The sequence below is a fragment of the Cebus imitator genome, unplaced genomic scaffold, assembly GCF_001604975.1.
Source record: "Cebus imitator isolate Cc_AM_T3 unplaced genomic scaffold, Cebus_imitator-1.0 Scaffold181, whole genome shotgun sequence".
Classification (NCBI taxonomy): domain Eukaryota; kingdom Metazoa; phylum Chordata; class Mammalia; order Primates; family Cebidae; genus Cebus; species Cebus imitator.
The window spans coordinates 1,009,633-1,015,309 of record NW_016107496.1 but is presented as its reverse complement, the minus strand read 5'-3'; positions in this window follow the sequence as shown (position 1 = coordinate 1,015,309).

Genomic DNA, 5,677 nt, shown 5'->3' with positions numbered 1-5,677 from the left:
TAAGTAATTTTGAATATCATGTAAATTGCTGTTAAAAGTGGCTGGCTAACCTTGCTAATGTAATTAGGAAATATAAGAGTGATCCTTGGCTGGACACGATGGCTCACGCCTGTAATCGCAGCACAAGGTCAAGGCAGGTAATTGAGCTGAGGCAGGTAGTTGAGCCCAGGCGTTCCAGACCAGCCTGGGCAACATGATGAAACCCTGTCTACAAAAAAGTACAAAAATTTGGGCTTGGTAGTAAGCGCCTATAATCTCAGCTACTTGAGACGCTGAGGAGGTTGAGGCTACAGTGAGCTGTGATTGCAACACTGCACTCTAGCCTTGTTGACAGACCCTGTCTAGAACCGTGTCCTGGGAAAACGGCTGTAAGAGTATTTGAGGATGGTGAGGTGGGGTGTTTGCAGCCCTATTGTGACAGGAAAAAGTAGGACCAGAATTCACGGTGGTCAATAAAAGTCATGCTATGAGAGCAGACCAAACAAGAAGCCTATGTATTGGTGGCAGAGGTCTGCAGTACATGAGGATAACGTGGGAACATTTGTAAACGGATAGAAGTTTATAGCATTTGGCATGCTTTATATTTTTCAAGTATTTTTGATACATATAACAGATTTGTAGGCACAGAGAATGTAAATAGAGGATTTAACCTAGGAGAAAATGTAGATTTCAAATCTGGAAAACACAGGAACAATTATGGCTGCTGAAGACCTTGATGTCTTCTTGGTTTAAGACTGAAAGAATATATGATTTTTTTTAAAAAAGGAAGACTACAATTTTCCCAGTTGTTTGTTTTGCTCATAAATCCTATAAATTCCCAAAATGTAGTTGACCCTCCCTGTCTGTGGGTTCCATATCTAGATTTGACTAACTGTGGATTGAAAATATTTGGAAGCAACTGGCCATGGTGGTTCATGCCTGTAACATCAGCGCTTTGGCCAAGGCAGGAGGATCACTTGAGCCTAGGAGTTTGAGACCAGCCTAGGCAACCTAGGGAGACCCTGTCACTACAAAAAAAATAATAATAATTAGCCAGCATGATCATGCTGCTGCATTCCTCATTCCTGCCTGGGTGCCAGAGAGAGACCCTATCTCAAAATATATATTTGGAAAAATGGATAGTTGTGTCTGAACTGCACATGTACTTTTCCCTTTATTCTCTAAACAATACAGTATAACAATTATTTACATAGCATTCACATTGTATTAGGTATTACAAGTAATTAGAAATGACTTAAAGTATACAGGAAAATGTGTATAGGTTGCATGCAAACATTAGAGCTCTCTATATAAGGAATTTGAGCATTCATGGATTTTAGTATCCCCCAAGGACACTAAGAGATGACTGTAGCTCTCAGCTCCCAAGAGAATCTGATTTGGCATGAGCATTTTAGAGAAAGTTTTGGTCGGGGGCCTGCAGGCCTCGCATAGCAACACATATGTAGCCATCACATGGTCCAAGGGAAAGCAGACACCTTTAAAGAACTGAGAGGGCCGGGCACAGCACCTCATGCCTGCAATCCTATCACTTTGGGAGCCCAAGGTGGGCAGATCACCTGAGGTCAGGAGTTCAAGACCAGTCAAGCCAGCTAGGTGAAACCACATCTCTACTAAAAATACAAAAATCCTCCCTCCTTTGCCTCCCAAACTGCTGGGATTACAAGTGTGAGCCACCACACCAGGCCAAGATGAATACTAGTAATTATAAGTTAAGGCTTTGAGTGAAATATTATGAGTGGGCCATGATGAAGGAGGTGGCTAGAATGAAATGCTCAGGCAAACAGGACATGGCATCAAGCCTTCCTTTAAGGAGGCACTGGAGTCGTCTTATCTATACATTTGCCCAGCAGCAAGCACAGTGCCTGGTAATGCCCATAGAACGCTTCTAGGGAAGCAGAAATAAACAATGGTAACTTCTCTCTTAAGCCAGATTCTTTATTGCTCTACTCAATGTAAACTTTAAGCCCTAAGGTTCTGTAACACTCACTTTCTTTCAAGGCCCAGGCTTCTTTATCAGGTCTCAGGGGAGAGGCCTAGGGAACAGAGATACTTGGTTATCTTAATTCTGTCACTAATCAGGACCTCTTAACTTTGTGGGACTATTTTTCCTTTTATACTATAGATTTCCTTTCTGCCTGTCTCAGAGGGGGTAGCAATTAGGGCTTTGAAGTCTGGAACAATCTGTAAACTTGGAGATGTGCATCCAAGCTTGGGAGATGAGAGGCAGTGCATACCAGGTCTTGACATATCGGCTAAGCCATACTCCAGAGCCACTACAGAAGAATAAGCCATTAATTCAGAAAATAAATATTCATGTTTTTTTGTTTTTATTTTTTTAGGTGGAGTTTGGCTCCTGCTGCCCAGGCTGGACAGGTTCAAATGATTCTTCTGCCTCAGCCCCCTGAGTAGCTGGGATTACAGGTGGGCACCACCATGCCCAGCTAATTTTGTATTTTTAGTAGAGGCGGTGTTTCTCCATATTGGTCAGGCTGGTCTTGAACTCTCGACCTCAGGTGATACACCTGCCTTGGCCTCCCAAAGTGCTGGGATTACAGGCATGAGCCACCGTGCCTGGCCAAGTTTCTTTCTTTATTTCTTTTTTTGGAGACAGAGTCTCACTGTTGCCCAGGCTGGAGTGCAGTGACACAATCTCGACTCACTGCAACCTCCAACTCCCGGGTTCAAGTGATTCTCCTGCCTCAGCATCCAGAGTAGCTGGGGTTACAGGCACCCAGCACTATGCCCAGCTAATTCTTTGTTTGTTTGTTTGTATTTTTAGTAGAGATAGGGTTTCATCACGTTGGCCAGGCTGGTCTTGAACTCCTGACCTCAGGTGATCTGCCTGCCTCTGCCTCCCAGAGTGCTGGGATTACAGGCATAAGCCACCAAACCTGGCCAGTAAATGTGAATTTTTAAAAGCCCAAGGAGGGTTTACTTAGAGATGAAAAGGATGATGATAATAATAATGATAACTAATCTTAACTACATAAATATCTTCTTTTTTTTTTTTAACACCAGAATGCTTAAATGCCTTCACAACCTAGTGTTCATCCCCTCCTTGAGTTCACTGTTAAAATGGGAAGAATGCAGTGCCTCATTTTAAGATGACAGATTTAATTGGCAGAAAAGGAGAGGAGCGATACCACAGCCTTGTGTCCTGCCTTGTAAGACTAGAAGACTTAAATATTGCTTGCTGCAAGATCGGAAGGACATGGTTCTTTCAGCCCTACCGAGGACCCAGGCTGGGATTTAGGGATGTGCTTAGACTAAGAGGCTTGAGCTAGGGAAGAGGGAAGAGCATTTTGTCTGGAGATGCCATTTTCTCCTCCCAATCCCATCAAACTTCTGGCAAATTCCTTAATGCCCTGCAGATGGCACCACTGACAAGGAGTTCTCCATGCAGGAGAGCCAAGCTCAGATTTGTGAACTCTGCCCTTGTTGTCAGCTTGGACCTGCGCTGAGAAGATGACTAACAAACCGGAAGTGACTGACCTGCCATCCCTAGCATTTACACATTTGTCACTTTTTCTTCTGTCCATGACTGGAGGCAGCTGGGCCTCATGCTAGGCCAGTGTGAATCAGGAGGCTACACAAAACACCACACCGGAGGAGTTTCTTGACCTCAGCCCCTTCCTCTAGGGTGCTTCCCCGAGGTAGGATTTGTATAAAAACACTCGTATAAAAAAAAGTGACTCACGCCTGTAATCCCTGCACTTTGGGAGGCCGGAGTGGGTGGATCACCTGAGGTCAGGAGTTCAAGACCAGCCTGGCCAGCGAAACTCCGTATCTACTAAAAACACAAAAAAATTAGCCAGGCATAGTGGCAGGTGCCTATAATCTCAGCTGTTCAAGAGGCTGAGGCAGGGACAATCGCTTGAACCTGGGAGGCGGAGGTTGCAGTGAGCCAAGATCATGCCATTGCACTCCAGCCTAGGTGACGGAGCAAGACTCTCTCAAAAACAAAACAAAACAACAAAACAATATAAAACAAAACAAAACAAAAAAATATGGCCTTGGGCCAGGGGTGGTGGCTCATGGCTGTAATCCCAGCATTTTGGGAGGCCAAGGAGGATGGATTACTTGAGGTCAGAAGTTCGAGACCAGCCTGGTCAACATGGTGAAACTTCGTCTCTACTAAAAATACAAAAATAAGCTGGGCATGATGGGAGGCACCTGTAATCCCAGCTACTCAGGAGGCTGAGGCAGGAGAATGGCTTGAACCTGGGAGGTGGAGGTTGCAGTGAGCCGAGATTGCATCACTACACTCCAGCCTGGCAACAGAGGGAGACTCCATCTCAAAAAAATAAATAAATAAAAATAAATGACCTTGGAATCAACAGTAGTAAGGGAGGAGCATGTTGTTGCATTAATCTAAACTCAATACTGAGGCCGGGCGTGGTGGCTCATGCCTGTAATCTCAGCACTTTGGGAGGCTGAGGTAGGCAGATCACAAGGTCAGGAGTTCAAGACCAGCCTGGCCAACATGGTGAAACCCCGTTTCTTCTAAAAATACTGAACTCCAGCCTGGGCAACAGAGCAAGTCTCCATCTCAAAAAAAAATTAATTATTGATACAAAGTCAATAAGCACCTGACAATGTGTGCATCATCAAGTAGACACTGATGTCATTGTGTTGTGTTGCTAAGCTAACTTCCACCTCTCTGCTATCTGGTTCATAAGCCAAAACAACTACCCAAATGCTCTACCCCACCCACTCCCAACTGACAGCCTGCTGTATGTTATCCTGCCCAAATAGACAGAATCAAGCTCATCACCTCATTCATACCTGAGCCTTCAAACCATACTCTTTCCTCTGTCTGTGGTAACTTCTATAGCTGTAAGAGCCCCCAACACTTTTGTCCAGTTAACTCATACTCTCCCTTCAATGAAAAAAGCCCAAATGATATTTCTTCAAGGACTTGGAGACTAGGTTAGAATAAGCCATATTTTCTACTATATATTTTCATAGAATCTCTACTTTTCTCACATTTATCATATTTTGTAAATATATATTTATGTGATTAATTCATATATTTCTTCTCTACCAGATTTCTTTCTTTTTTTTTGGGGGGGGGGTGGGGAGACAGGGTCTAGCTCTTGTGTCCAGACTAAAGTGTAGTGGTTTGATCTCAGCTCACTGCAGCCTTGACCTCCTGGGATCAAGTGATCCTCCCAGCTCAGCCTCTCGGGTAGCTGGGACTACAGGCACTCACCATCACCCCCAGCTAATTTTTAAATTTTTTGTAGAGATGGGGTCTCACTATGTTGTCCAGGCTGGTATCAAAACTATGAGCTTAAGCAATCCTCCTGCTTCGGTCTCTCAAAGTGCTGAGATTACAGGCATGAGACACTGTGCCCAGCCTCTATGATTTAAAAAAAAAATCCATTAGATAAATGCTCCACAGTTTTTGTTTGTCTGTTTGTTTGTTTTTTAAGACTAGTCAAATGAGCCAGGCACAATGGCTCAGACCTATAGTACCACCACTTGGAGAGGCCAAGGAAGGAAGATCACTTGAGGACAGGAGTTTGAGACTAGCCTGAGCAACATAGTGAAATCCTGTCTCTAAAAATAATTTTAAAATTAGCCTGGTCTGGTGGTACATGCCTTTGGTCCCAGCTGCCTGGGAGAGGAGGTGGGAGGATCACTTGAGCCTGGGAGGTCAAGGCTACAGTGAGCT